The sequence below is a fragment of the Myzus persicae genome, unplaced genomic scaffold (assembly GCF_001856785.1).
Source record: "Myzus persicae strain clone G006 unplaced genomic scaffold, MPER_G0061.0, whole genome shotgun sequence".
Lineage (NCBI taxonomy): Eukaryota > Metazoa > Arthropoda > Insecta > Hemiptera > Aphididae > Myzus > Myzus persicae.
Window position 1 is genome coordinate 681,723 of NW_019104267.1, and position 17,393 is coordinate 699,115.

General features: G+C 29.9%; 1 protein-coding gene across 2 annotated transcripts in view; it reads right to left on the bottom strand.

Moving 5' to 3' along the window:
* Window positions 1–16,439, bottom strand: part of LOC111040722 — a 27,094-nt gene extending 10,655 nt beyond the window's left edge. The window contains exons 1-2 of one of the 2 annotated variants that reach the window (XM_022324729.1): window positions 16,252–16,439; window positions 9,611–9,791 (exon numbers count right to left, since the gene is read on the bottom strand). The gene's annotated coding sequence lies outside the window, so the exon portion shown is untranslated. The remainder of the gene's footprint in view (window positions 1–9,610; window positions 9,792–16,251) is intronic. The other variant, XM_022324730.1, reaches the window with a different exon arrangement.
* Window positions 16,440–17,393: the final 954 nt, after the last annotated feature.

Below are 17,393 nucleotides of genomic sequence, written 5' to 3' on the forward strand. Positions count from 1 at the left end.
TTTTTTTTTGTTTTCAACAATAAGATGACCACCATTGTCCTGTCCTGGCTGTATTGAAATAACGCATATTTATTTCGCTGTCATTACAATATTCATTAAAACGATGATCGGATTCTCATAATATTCCGCTAACGGTCGAACAGAACAACACAACTCGATTATACGAATAGGAATTTTAAAACCACAAACCAATAAGCAAAACGAAATACGTACGAAAAATAAGTATACAATATTATATTATTCTAATATATTGTCTGCACAGTGCATTCGTCGATCGATGCCTACCTATAACTGTTCGACGTGTGCATACGATTAAAAGTAAAATCACGTCATTCCCAAATCTTATTTAATGCATCGTCGATCGTAGATCTTATAGATTGTACGCTGTCGCGTACTGTACATAATAATAATTATTATAATATTTTGTTTTGGTTGCAGAACACAAAATTATAAGAGATTTGGCCGACAAGAAATAACATAAACACAACATACACAACAATACGATTTACGCGATCGGAGTTATTGTTTTAGGAGTATTAATAGAAATAAAATATTTCAATATATTTCCAAGTGTGCAAATTAGCTATAAAAAGCACGTTTTTTTTATAACAATTTCTAATTTAAATACAGCGTTTACATTTTAATCGCTTTCGTATGTTTGTTTATTAAACACTTACACACGGAAAACGGAATATAAATAACTTCACGAGCACTTTCACGGTCACCGTAAATGGTTCGAATTAAATGTTTCTGTACAATACTTTTATTTACAGTCTTCACCATGCAATGTCTACCGCCTTTACGGTTATATATATATACGATACATACACCGAAAAATATTTTACTTCATAGTATCAGTATACACTTAGAATTATTATTCTAATGGACGAGTAGTTTTTATCTATACAAATCCACGTTCCTTAGGGATTAAGTTTGTAATAATTTGTTCTCTTGTCTACGTAGACGATTACATTACACGGAATATTGGTCATATTATTCAGTTTATCGAGTAGCGGATTACTTATCAGAGCGTGACACATCATCGGTATGTCGTATGGCAATGAAGTGGGCTTATGTTGTTCATCCGTTGCGATAGAATAATATTCTCGAAAACGATTTCAAGCTACGAATCGGATACATAAGTGCATTTAATGTGACCGTTATATAGGACGACGTCGTTCGTAAGTCGTAAGTACATTATCGACAATCGACAAAACCTTATACGGAAACATATTGTATCTATATTCATTTAGTTAAACATACATATGTATATATTACATGCCGATCCTAAATACGAATAAAGTGAACGCTAATCTGTTTGCTTTCAACATTTGAATTAAGTTTTGTCGTTTCGAAATCTTTTTTTGTCACGGCTTGTCGACGTTTGTGTTTTGTTTCACGTATGTGTTACTTTTCATCGAGCTTATAAAATATTGTACCGTTTGAGTTTTTTCTTCATAATTTAAGAAAATATTATGCATGTCCAACTGTAGAAGTGTCGAGGCGGTACTGATCAATTTAACGTAAAACAAAAGATATCGTTTTTTTCAATCTCTTAAAAGTATATTCAAAAATATTTTCGAAGACTAACAGTTTCTGAAATAGTTACATGGATAAATGGATTAGCCGGTATACAGAGTGTCTTTTTAACATTTTGGAGACTGATACGCGTGTGGCCCGTATATCAATCATCAGAGACAGTTAAATACTTTTTGATCATCTTTTGTACGTCATATACATTGCAGTCTACCGGCCGACCTTCACATACTCTTCCGATGGATTCCTGCAAGCTCCGACTGGGCAACGGTATTACACACAGGCACACAGTATTATTATTATTATTATTATTCGATGAAATATTTCACTGCAATAATAACGCATAATATATATATATAGTACGCCCAAACCTTGAGATACTTAATAGTTTTACATACACATCTTGTCGCGACTCACCACGTTGTCCAGCACATAACAATATAATTATTTTAAGTTATAACATCGTAATATAGGTATCTGGTATACGCGTTCGATGCTGCTGCGGTTTTGACCCGGTATCGGGTATATAATATTAGACATCATATTATGCGGTGTACACATGTTATTCCTATTACGCCGACGCCACCCATCGGCCAACATTCTACATGCATATATAGGTAGTGTACGCTTTACGGACCATATAGTATATATAATAATAATAATTATTATTACTATTATTTGTCGTCATATATTATTATTTGTATCATCACACGATCATCATGCATCGTCGCGGAGACTCGTACAAAATTCTACACCCGACCGCAAATATGTCTTCGCGTGTAACGCAGTACCCGTGTAAGTATAACAATAATAAAAAATAACAACGCGTCGATGAATGGAAATATAGGTACTCGTCGCAGCCCATATCGGTAAAAAAAAAATCGGATAAAGGATAAAGGAACTAGTACGTATTGAAAACCGATGCGCCTGAGATTTTTCGTCACACTCTCCCGAGTTATTTTCCGCTTATACGGGGTGAGCTATTTAACACGAGACATTCTTTATTTCAGAAAAAAATAACGTTGTTGAAAATATTTCTTTTGCATCATTTTAATTTTTAAGTCATTATAATTTATAAGACAACATTAATGGAAAAATAATTTAAATTTTTGCTCTTTTATATAGTCATCATTTTATAAATTGTATACTGTTTAGTGTTTTGAATGACAACATACATTTTTTTATTTCATATTCAACATATTCAGAAGCAGATATAATTCGGAGCATTACGACCTATAAAAATTAAAATTTGCATAAATAGTTTATTAGTTGGTAGTAAGAATTTAAAGTAACTCATAGACTACTCGTCCAAAATTCGTTTTTTATGTATCGAATTACTTCAAAAAATATTCTGATTTGCAATCAAGAGTTAAAAATGCGTGTTGTCCTTAATAATACATACGATTAAGATTAAAACTATGTAAAACATATATTTTCAAAAATTGTAATAGTTATTGAAATAATTTGTGTCTTATGTTAAGTGGATCACCCTGTATATTATTATGACATAGGCACAAATATAATAACAGCGACAATACACAACACAATATAATAATAATATCATATCCTTTCGTTTTTCTCGGTCGACACGGCCGCGCCTAAAGTACATTAAAAAATGTATACACTTGGCGTACTTAGCGGAAAGTCGAAGCGCTTTATCACACGAAATGACGACAACGACGATAATATACCTAATATTATCATTTTATTTTCCCACCGACGACGGACAAGTTGTTTCGTTATTTCTATTGTTTTGTAAAAAAAAAACGTAACCCCCTGTCACGCGTGTACATGCAATTATTATAGGCGTATTATGTTATAACATAGAGGTCCACGTTGCACTGTTTCAGACTTTTCCGTACAAACTTTGAGCATAACTGTTTTCGTAAAAATGGGTGGAACACCAAAAAACCAGCTATTTTGCTTATTGCGATTCGAGGACATTGGAGGGTAAATTCATAAGGACGATAATCAAAACATCTCTTAAGTTTTAAATTCATTGAAAATCGCAACAGACTGTGAGTAGCGCGAAATTTACGAAAAACCCTCAAGTCCAACAATAGTATGTGTGTAGCTTATACATAAAACCAATTCTCGTGATTTTTCGACATGTATTTCCAATAATATGAATAATATAGTATATTAGTATCTATTGCCATGTTATTTTTAAGCACAGCACAAGTTGTTTCATATAATAAATTGTGTACCAATCAATACAGCGATACTCCGTCATATAAAAACATATTTAGATAAAATTATAAGAAATACCAAAAAAAAACCCACGACCTCCGTCCAAAAATACGACGACGTCCATGACGAAATCCGACCAATGTTGGTACTCTGTGAACAGTTCGAAAGAAATACAGCGGCACACAAGTTGACGTTACATTAATACATCAAAATGTTTAGTTTATAATAATATAACAAATTAAATTAAATCTTTAAAGCAATTATTATTGTTAATCAATTACGTAATTGATATTATTGTAAAATGTAAATTGTTATATTCATTAAAACTTTAGATACTAATTTTAAATAAAACAATTATATATTGTTTATACATTTTTTTTAAATCTGTGACAAGTATGATATTATTTTAACAGGTTTATAAAAAAAATTTTAAGGGGAGAGGGCTTAGTTCACTCTTAATTCAATATAGTTTGTAGAGCAACTTTTTCATAAATAATTTACTTTTAAATCTATTATTATTTAAGTGTTAAAATATTATCTCAGCTTATGAGCATGGGTATGATTATTTACACTTTAAAATAAAGTTGTAAATATAAAACAAATCTTACAAATATAAAATGCGATGGAACTTCAATTGATGTTTCTGAATAATTTCATATTTAAAACTTACCTATAGGCAATAAGTATAAGTATAACATAAGTCATAATATATGTGCTCTAAGCAACCGAATACACCCCTCGATTAATCGTCACCTGAAACCCATATCACGGTTTTGTGGTTTTCTGGTAATACCTATCGACTATCACCATTCACCAAGCCTGCGCGGCGTCTGAAAATCTTAAATCCGTGTGACAATAATTATTCTCATGGCTGAACTATTGTCCATTATGAAAATAAAAAACAATTCAAATCAAATTATGGTAACCCGTATATATTATGTAGAACTGTAGAAGTACCCTTAACAGTACCGAAAAAGGAAAATAAGTTTTCGATTCCACAATCACCGACACGAGAATGTGAAAAATAGTCATTCATCTAGTTTGTAAGAAAATCATCGAAATTCCCCACACAAACGCGTTATAAATCGCAGTATTATTGTTGTAAAGTTCCGGATTGAAACTTGGACGGCGCGAACGTCCTTCACCAGTTGTTGGACGCATATTTACACGACATACTATTATTATAACATAATATGATATTGGTACTTGTTTCGATTTTCGTTTAAAACTGGTTTCGCCTCGGTCGACAATGTTGATATAATATCACGCTAATATATACACGCTTATAATAAACTGAAGTATTTACTGGGACGTAACGTTGCACGTACCTATTTATGTTGACGAAACGGGGTTATTAATTTATAATGATTCCCAGTATACCGACGTGCGACGTCTATGCGATCGAGTTAAGGCAAATATTTTTACGTCACATGGCCATGCGCTGACAAATAATCATATTTACTTTCCGTGAACGCGGTCATTAGGTACCTATTATTTTTTATTTATACATAATATTATATTCCTGCGGCGGAATACCTGCTGCATTACGCACGGTCATCGTTTCTAAGCTAATTGACGCTTAATCGCCGTGTTTTTGTACAACTAATAAGCACATTACGCTCAATAATTAATCACTGCAATACTCCACCGGGAAAATTTTGCGCGTGCGAACGATTTGACGAGACATTAAGGCATATAGATAAATATTTTTTTTTTAGATGTGGAGGAGACAATCACTAGTAAAGGGACCCTCCCCAAAGCCAATGCAAATCGGAGAGAGGAAAGAAATGGACCCCGATATTTTCGTATTTGGTATCACCACTTGAAATATTTTTGAGAACCTATTGTCCATTTGAAACATTACCCAGACGACCCAGACGACTCACGACGAGGCTTCTCATTATCCTCCGAAAATGATTTCATCGAATTAACGGTACGTGATCGTCACGATTGTGTAAACAAAAATCAAAATTTAGGTTTACATATTAATTATTTAAACCAATATGAATATAATTTGTAAAAGGTTTAAAATGTTTAAGTATATATAATTAAAATTTTGTCGTATCAGATACATTTTAGACTAAAGAATTTCATCATAAAACAGTTAAAATATCGTCAAATAGTATTTAAAAATAAAGGTATAAGGTAAGGAACAATTTTCAGGGAACTAAGTCCCTCCCACAAATGCCAGCCAATGAATATCATTACATATATTAATATTGTTATGACTTATGGTAATGGTATGTAAGTGGTATCCTAGTTACTAAATTTGAGTCAAGTTCAGAATAATTATCCCACGCGATATTCAAATATAATTGGTTTATAACATTAAACACATAAGTAGGTGTGCAACACGCTCGATGCAATAGAATTTTAATAAGTAAAAACGCCAAAAAACGTCTGAAATTGTTGTTATTCAGAGACGTATTATATAATCCAAACACAGAAGCTTTGCAAGTAAAAGTGTAGCACACATTATTTTTAATATTCTTCTGCGAGGTTAATGGTGTTTTGTTTCGTGTGAAATGTGAATAGCACAAACTGATTTCGTTTTTAAGACGTTTCTGAATTAGATATTTCGATTTTTCTTTGGGAGCCGAGACGACCCGGATGTTGCACTTCTATATTTTATTTGCATGTGCTTTACACGCGTAGGCACTAATATTTAATACCAATGTCAAGTCGACAAACATATTATATATTATATTATTTCATATAGTTTAGCGTAAAGTGTTCCAAAACGCTAAATTGTCAATGCATATTTTTTTTCTTGCTATATTCACGCCTTAAATGCAAATTGTGCCATTGTGCGGTTTCAAAAGAGTACATATACAGGTATAACATTTTTGCGAATTCCTGAAGAGACTGATATCCAATAACCGAACGCAAAGAAAACATTAATTAATGTGGTCGTGTAATTACTGCATTGTACGGCTTTTTTGTGCCTGACTGACGTCCAGTTTAACCAGATAAAATAATAAATGCAATTGCACAATTATTAGTGTATAAACTATAAAATAAAAAAAAACACGAGTCGATTTAAATGTACAAAAATTGTTTTCGAAATACACACCAAAATGTTTTTTTCCTAAGTTGAATTCCTATACGCATACCGGTATTGTATATGATTAATGTGAATGTAATTTATTAGTTATACCTACCAATAATAAAACCGAAATAAAATCGAATAAAACGCATCAAAATACATAAATACTCTCAAAAATACGTCAATTAATACAAATTTCAATTTTTTTTTCATCTCATAATATTAAATAATGGCATTTTGTTCCAAAACTATTCTTCAGATCTGGTATTATCCATTACATACGCATATTAAATACAAAAAATGTAATTCCAAATTGTACATTTGTACATAATATTATCATTGATCACAGTGGCATTATTATAATGGGATACATATAGTATGTATTTACCATCCCGTTAAGTTATTTTTCATTTATTGCCTATGCAACATACATCAGTATTGGAAGATAAAATATTAATATTAATGAAATAATGTGACACCACTGTGCTATCTAATTTGTCGAAACAAAACAATAATAATAATATTATGCATAATAGCGTAGTTCGACAACAAATCAGATAAGCTTAGGCGTGAAAATAATTTCCATATATTAAAATACGAATATTTAATTAATGAATTAATTACAATACAAAATACGAATGCATGCAGCATATCTAGTTATAACATCGATATATTATTTATACCGTGTCCACTGTCCATAAAGAACATCGATATCTTTGCAGTTTTTATAAATAATACATTATATCAATATTATACGATAAATACAATTTACAGCCCATAGACATAAACCTATGTACACAAACCTAAGTATAAACAAATATTTATTAGGCATTAAATTATTTATAAATTAAAGACGATTCAATATTATGTCTAACAAAAGACTACAATTTCAAGTAATACAATATTATGTTTATATTTTACATAATTTACCGATAAAACATGAGGTATAGTCGAGTTGATGTGCCAAAAATCAATAGTAAATAGTGCTGCTCGTGAAGCACATATTAATATAACAATTCTTCAACTACCTTACAGGAAATGAAACCAATTTTAATTCTGATCGACGATTTTAATTGATAATTATTAATAGTACCACTACATATATGTATATAAAATATAAATTTATGCAGTTGTTATAGTAAGTTACCGTCCTTTCTTTTTCATACTTCATATCTTATTTTTACCCTAAAAATCAATCGATGATCGATATTAAATTTATAAAATTATAATTTAATATAGCAAACATTACGTGAAACCCATCGAATACGAATATTCGTTATTCCAAGGACGTGTTATACAACTATATGTAATACCAGAGGTGAATATTACATTGCAATTTACAATATTTGTATTAATTATATTTTTACACAACTATATACTTGGAAATTTCAGTGATTCAGAGGAAATTTTAATATTTTTAAATATATTCAAAGTTAATAACAAGCATAACATAATTTATTTTTAATCGATCGAATTATTAACTATTTAACATATTGATTTGTAAAATTTCGGAGGTAAAATAATTTATTAAACATAACATTCTTGTTCTACCTAGGGAATAGTTGCTATAGTTATAGTATAGTTGTTTTAAACTGCTAAGGGTTAAAATTTTAAGACATTTGCTTAATTGAACATCGGTGATTGGTCATACCTATAAATAAATTAAGTAGTTCGTTACACTAACCATTAATCAAATATGGTTAGTATACATTACATCTATTATTATACTTTAGTAAAAGATAGCTGTCCAAAGACAAAACATAGCATAATAAGTAACAAAAAAATATTTTCATATTGAATAAACGTAATAATAATTTTTAAACATCAAGCAAATGATATCATATAATAAATTAGGTATAATGTAGTATGTACTGCATAATGTTATACCAGTGAGTTCTTCTTATAAAAAAATGTAGTTATGTCATAAAGTTGTATAGAAAAAATTACACACATACTACAAAATATTATATAACAACGAATAGATTTACAAAAATAATCATTGATATATTAAAATAATATGCAATTTTAAGACAAACAAAAGTAGGTAAAATGACATCAAACTATTTTGCAACAAAAACATAAACGCCTACAATTTACGGATGGCGCACAAGCAATCTAAATACTATATTTTATTCGAACTGCCGCCAAAGGATCTTTACCGCATTGTCTAAGTTAAAGTACCTACCTAAATAATTGTATCCGTTGCAATTACAAGTAAACAATAATATCTAACTATACCATCTATCTACGATTATACATTATCAGGATTACTATTGTATTAGAGTTAAAACGATATGTATTTATAATGTATAATATATAAAGTAAATAAGGAAAATTATAATATTATACAGCTGCAGCCAACCCACAAACACATAATAAATACTAAAATGAAACACAACTTTTTAACTAAATTCAAATAGAAAAGAAAACAGTTTCCAGTATCTAATTATACAGGTATCTCAAAGTTTGGTGTGTTTATTACTCTGTGTCTCTGTAGTCTGTGGCCAGGTTTATTGTAACTTTATAACTTCCGGATGATACATATATCAGTATATACTATAGGATACCAATGATACAGTTTACTATTTACCATAATATGCATATTGCGTATACTGTATAGTTTACACTATATGATATGTGATTATAGTAAGTTATAGTAAATCAAATTTATGGGAATGAAATGAGTATAAATAACAACCATACGGCATACAGCCATATTATTATTTAAAAGGTATATCAATAACACCATATTATATTGACTATTAACTTAGAAAATTAATATTCATCTATCAAGATGAATACAATATCATTTTGCAAACGGTAACTTATTTGTTTTACCTGTATGACGACGGAGTAGCGATCATCACAATTTTACGACTGTGACCGTAGGAACACTTAGCCAAGACGCAGGTGTATAAGTGTATTGTTCAGGCGTTCAGCGTCCAGATTCGTGAGCTATGACCTCACAACACAAATGGAAATTATTGCACGCACCGGTGTACACAGCGACACCGAATTACTACAAATAATAGAAAATAAAATATTTTAAAAAAGTGCTAAAAGTGGTATTAGTCAACTAATTGTGTGCAAAACACAATGTGCACTATAAGTATCTACGTAAATGGCTAAAAATTACTCTTAAAAATACAATGCAACTTTCATTTTATATTTTTGCAACAATGACTTTTGCGAGGAAACCGCCACGCCGGGGCAATACTACAGGAGTGCTGACGGTGCATTATGTTTTGGCAAAGTATATAACATTTGCCGAGTGATTTTTTTTTGGTAATGAATTTTAGATACAGGTAACAAGCCTTCAAACAGTTATTTTATTCACCCGGACGTTATTTATTACCCCAGTATTGTGTGCAAATGTTTTATGTTTATAAATCAATAATATTGTTCTTTGTTGAATACTAATACGCGTGGTGCATATATTATTACCTATATAGTTGTTATCAAAAACTATAAAATCGCGTCGACAACAATATATGTGATAATATCACGTACCTAATATACTTACAGTTTTATTACAAGTGAAAACATTTGTACGTTTATACCAATACGTAATATATTATTATGCCAAACGCAATAAATCTAGTGGGACCTACTTGACAGTTTCGATCCGTGTTGAACAATTATAATATATGCAGTACACTGGCTATATCATTACTCGTACAAGGTGAAATAAAACGAGAGTTCAAAGACACTGTTTTTACCAAGCCAATTTTAAAAATTTTATTTTACGTTCATTGAAAAATATAAAAAAAAAAGGGAAATATAATGTCCGAAAAGAAAGGAAACGATATTTTCAAATCGTATTGTAATATATGAAATCCTTAAGGGTTGGCCGGATATAATATAATAAAACGGGCGTATAATAAACGTTTCCGCCTTGGCCATAATTCACCGGATCTCTGATCGACATATTTTCATCTCTGTTGACAATTAATATGAATATTGTAGGTACTGGGTAGCACATATTATTTATATATTACATACAATATTATACATTGTATATACGAGTAATAGGTAAAATAATAATAATAATACTGTTATATACCACCCGCGATACACCAAGGACAGCCTCTGTACTGAACCGGATCACGCAATCATTTTGATGCATTGCTCTTGTCCTTTTGTGTGTTTATAAATATAAAATAAAAGCAAGGGATACATATATAATATAGGTGCACGCGTACTGCAACATTACATTATACATTATATATACATACACCCATTACGATATCCGGTATTTTATAATTTTAGTTTCGAGTTGCGCACACATTTTTTACACACTAATGGGTGCACTTCCCCTTTACGGACACGCACCACTGATTAAACCGAATCGGAAGTAATGTAGGGGTTTCAAAACACAAACGCTCTTAATTGGTCATATTATACCCGTGTTAAATGACGTGCGGACATTAGATACGGATTTATACTATGTACGGATACCACTATCAATAGTAAAATCCAACCACAGCTGGTGGTGGTGTCACGGTCATGTGCGAAAAAATCAAAACACGGAACGTATCCTGCGAGCATTACATAATATATACTAGAATAGACGATTTATTGAACAAACGTTTCAGTGCAAAAAATAATTAATATAGTTAAAAGTAATAAATATAAATCAAAATAAATTATTCGTGATAAACATGAATTATAATTATTTAGGTACTATAAATTCTTAGCTAGAAAATCAAGTTGTATTGGTACTTATTTTGGATAGATAAACGTTAATATAAGTTCACAATGAAGTTTTTACCAAAGATTGTTTAGTATTGTTTTTAAGATAGAAGTGGTAAAATGTTAATCATCAATAAAATATGCATGTATTTCGTAAAGTATATAAAATATCGACATTAAAGCAGACATTTTATGGGCCACAGGAAAAAGGTGCATAATTTTATTTAAACTATACAGTAGGTTATTTTTATTATAATGTCAATAGTAAACATTGAATCAGAAAATATTAAATTATAAGTAATTGAAGTTGTCAAGTTTACTATATCTTGTCAGTACTGTTACATATATGTTTGTGATTGGTTATATTATATACAGATATTTTTCAAATCAATTGATAATGGATCAAAATAAAAATGAACCACATTCATTTTTTGTAAAATACCAAATAGATATGTTATTACTTATTATTCTTATGATTGAAACTGTTGAATAATTTTTTTTATGACGGTCTCGTGTAAATAAAAAAAATCTATATATATCCATAACATCATTACACATCTCCAAATATCACACGTCTCCAATTTAATTGTTATCTGATATTTTTTACGTTACAAAGTATAATGTGTAAACAGTAAATACTCATTCGTATGTAAATCTTAAAAGATTTATTACGCAATATGCGTGTAAACCAGATGTATACACAAAAAAAGTCTAAAATGTTGTTAACACTCACGTGTTAATATTATTATTGTAATAGTATAAAAAATTATTATTATTATTATTATTATTATTAAGCAATCAAAGAAACATCCATTATAACTAAAACATACAAAATATTACGTTTCATTATTGAATACAATGGTTCAAAATATTATGTTTGATTATATCTGAGAAATTATTTTATGTGCACCGGTCTATTCGCGATTGTATGTAGAACACATAGCAACAATTAAATATAAATAAATATAGTAGTCAAATATAGTCGTAGTCGTTGACCCTTGTCATGATAAAATATAATTTTTTATTATTACTATAATATGATTAGCCAAATACTAAATAATTTTTAATGAATATTTTAATACCTATTGCAAAATTAACATGCAGTTATAAACGTGTAAAATACCGGGCGAGTTTTTCTCTTATAATAATGATAAAAACGTGGGTGGATGTAAAAAATCTCGTACTTAATATCTTAAATTCTTAAACACACTTCATACTCGACAGCTGAGATGTTTGACAAGCGATTTACCGAAAACGACAAACATAATATATATAATAATATTATATATGTATAAGTGTACCCACCTAAACGCGTCTTTTCCATAAACACTAAAAACAATAAAATAAAAGTTATTTCTAAACAAACAACAATCGTGCACGGTGCACCTAGTTTAAATAAATGACAACCGGCAGGGAGTAATAAGGTTTTTCCGGTTACATAGACCAGCAGCCGGAACACAACGCCCTTGGTTTCAGCTTCAATAAAGATCTCGGGACCAAAACACCAGCTGCTGTTAGCTTCAATTAATATTACCAACGATCTAACATACTTGTATACAGGGTGTCCCACGAATATTTAGAAATTAATAACGGTGGCGGGATGATGAAATCAGTAATATCCAACCAGATCCTAAAGCAAATCATCACGGGACATCCTGTACAGACAAACTGTGTTCAATCTAACGATTTGAAGCTATAAAAATATTATAGATAATAATAACGCATGGCGTTTAATGTGTGTATTGTAAAAAAGTAAAAAAGTTCTCAATACAAAGTATCCAATATTATGCATTAAACTAATATGACGTTTAAAATTTGAAATTTAAAAAAATGGCCGGTATACAAATAATTTAATTAATAATTATTATTTATTAACCGTTTTGTTGCTTATTATTATTGAATTATTGTATCTTACGTATATTATAATTAATGTATTATAAGTATATATATAGGTACACAAGAATATAAGATTATTATTTATAAATACTAGTATTTATATACTTTAAATATACATATATAATATATATATCACAAGCGTATTAGAGTATAATAATTCGAAACCAAATGAGTGAACAACGTACATGCGATTGTACATTTTGAACTCGTCGACTTTAACGAGATCAGTTCTAATAAGACATTCCAATTTAATATAATTAAAAAAACTCCTTAATCAACGCATATAATATACATGAGAAATAGGTTAAAACAAATAACAATTATAATAGCTCACTTTCAAATTTATTTAAATGTTGTTTTCACAAACTAATTGATTATGAAGTAATTTTTTTTTAACTAACACTAAATTGTTTGTATAAAATGATTTTCAAGAAAATATTACTAATAAATTTTAAAATAAATTCTGTTATTCACTAAAAAATAATGATGTACAACAGGCTAGGTATACCTACTTGCTATTAAAATATAATCGAAAGGTCGACAGTTGTTGAAATGGGTTACATAATTTATTAAAATACCTAATTACTGTTAAATAGCTTTATTGTAATTATTACATTAGTTTTTTGACAGAAAATTATACATCAATGTCGGAGAAAATCACATGGTTGTATTAATAATCAGTTGTTATATAAGTTCATCCCACGGACTAGAAGCCAATAGGTAAACGTGGGTAGCAAAATGTCGATAAAACTCATATGTATAGGTCATTTGGCCCCAATAAACAAATATTCTTAATGACTTGAGAGTATAGACAATATATATTATAACAGCAAAAGATTTTTTTATGTTAAGTAATGTATAATATTTTATATGCCTTAGAACATTTATGGAGCAACAATAACGTTAGATATCGAATATATTACAAAATTATATAGAAATATAGTATATAGTCAAGAAATATAATAATATATATGTATATAAATATTCATCTAGGTACACAATGTTTAATATACCAAGAAACGGGCTGGAAGTATTAATATAAATATTATTTCAACTACGAATACTTCGTAGTTCTTACAAACAAAATAATGTAACAAAATAACTTTTATTATAAGAGAATAATGGTTCGTATTATTGTATATTAATCTTCATAAATTTAAATTAATATAACAATGTGTAACCTTTTAATGAATAATGGACTACATAAATAACTAAACTCATAAAGTTATCCAATATCTCAACAATTACATTTTTATAAATATTATAATATTTTCTTATTATTATTGTTGAAAACATTTATATAATTTTGTAATAATTGATAACGTATACCTAACTAACCGGGAAACATTTTGGTTATGAATTAAATGCACGGATTTCTAAGTGTTCAGTACCTACATTCTACACTTTGTAGTATGCACCTGTATCTATGTATCTATTAGATAGTAGATACTTGAATTTCAGAAAAAAATAACACATAAATGATCGTACAGTTTTATTACGTATAATATAATTACTCTTAATGCGATGATGCCAGTGTTAATTGAACATGTGTAAACAAATGCATTTTTAAAATTTGTAAAAAACAAATGATAATAATAAAATAAAATGAACTCAGTTTTGACTGATATTATGACGTAATGGGTGTTTGAAATAATTTTTAATGAACAACAAAGATATCCTGGTTTGAAAGCAACAGATGTTTCGTTAATTTCCAGTTAATTAAAACCACGAGCATAGTAAAGTATATAATATTCTGTACTGCCCACACAAGACACAACAATCAAATGTACGTAGACGTAGTTATTCATCGAACCAATTCTTAAAAGCAATGAAGCATACTATTATACTATAATATTATTACGGCACAATTTCCAGCGACTGCTGACTAGTAATATTTATAAATATCTATAAATGACTATAATATTATTTTGTACTTTCATCACGATAATAGATTAATATAATATTATTATTATACTCTGCCCGCGTGTAGGTAAATTGTACATAATTGTACGATGTGTACCTGTGTAGACGGAATGAAAATACTCAAAACACAATTGCTCACATTCTTCACAAGGCCGTAGGTATACATCACTAATACGAAAAAAATTACCCTGGAATCCGGCGTAAAAACTAGCTGACCATATGGGGGGTTTTCACGGCCCGGTGATCCCGAAAAGAATTTTCACTGTTATTTTATATAACAACGTTTATTTATTATTATTTTTTTTTTTTGACGCGTCATACACTCGACACGGAATGTGGGAAAAGAGATTTTTTTGATTTTTTTTTCATCTCACCAGAATATTATATATTTATATCATTATATGTACCGACAAAAATACAGCAGCGGTGACACTTGGTGATTATTTTATCGAAAAAAGCTCAATTTTTTATTTTTCTAATATTGAAGATTTTTAATTTCTTTTTCCAAATCAGAATATTTTTCGGAATATACTTAGATAAGTGCATAAAAATCGAATTTCGTACTAGTAGGTTTCGAGTAATAAGTATTTAGAGGTAAGTAATCTAATTTACTACTCGTCCGAAATTTGATTTTTGTACACCGTAATACTCCAGGTAATATTCTGCTTCAGAATAATAAAAAATAATACCGATAGGTACAGCTTTTTTTTATCTTTTTGTTATTTCGTAACAACTTAAAAATTAGGTAGGTACGTAAACATTTTTTATAAAATGTTTTGACGTAAGTGAGTGTTGTTCGATTAAAGTATCGACCCTTAAAATATTAAATAATATGTACAGTAAGATGCTGCAGTAGACGTTCGAAAAAAAATGCATTTACGTCTCATTACACAAGAAAATTTTTCTGGGGGAGAGGGCGGAGAAAAGCAAAATCGACGACAATAATATGACTAATAACCGTAGGTTACCTGCAGGGCTGGTGGTGACGGTTTTCAGTCGTACGCGGAGAAATGCTGCTGCGGCTGAAACTCGTAAGTACTCGAAGCGCCGGGGGCGGTGACAGCGGTGACGACGGTGACGACGGTGACGGAGGCGAACCGCGACGACAACGACGACGAAGACGACGACGACGATCGCAGACGGACGACGGACGGGCAATGAATCACTGAAATATCCACGAGCACGCACACCATCCGGTTTCGAACGAAACGCACATGTCGGTCGGAGAGGCGCCGCCGCTAGCGCCCCAGTGCGGCCACTCCGAACGCTCGAAATACTATAATATTATAGCGACAATATCATTTTGTTTTTCGTCGATATAGTGTTTGCATTTCGTCAATTTATTATAGTATATTTTTATAAATTCAGTTGTAAACGAGTTTCTGAAATTTCAAATAGAAAAATACAGAGAAAATCTGTTCAATATTCGAGCACCGCACGCCGAATATCAGCAACTCGCAGAACTAGAGTTTGTCATTTTGTCGTTTGGAGTTTTTATAAAAATCGCCATCGAAATACGTGACAAATGATTATGAACTCGTTGACTGTCGTTTCGATCGTTCGAAAATAATACTGTTGTTGTAGCTCAAATGCCAAAGTAAGCCCGTATGTTTTCAATCTTATCAGTTACATAGGTATTGATAGATATTATAAATTTTATTATATGATGTTTGTATTTCAAAAATAAAGAGAAAAGGCGATTTTTGCTTCCTTGTAGTATACTAATATCAGTGTTTTGAATTAATAATAATATTATTATAAACATGAAATTTGAAACCAATTTTAGTTTAAGACAGATACAAACGTAAAGCAAAATCGTAATATATATATATTTACCTATACTTAAAAACCTTGAATGACAAAAATATGCAAAATACAATTTTGTATTCATACATTCAGTCATTCCTTATTATTTTACGAAATTAATTTGCATCATTAATTCTATTGCTATGACTTCGTATATAAATTCTACAAAAACTTGGAAATAATGCAATAAAATCCGACCAGGGCTCATATCGATCGTCTATGTAAAATAAGTATTTCATTATTACCTACATAAAACATTTACATACCTATTTGATATCGCATATTCATATTATAATATAGGTAA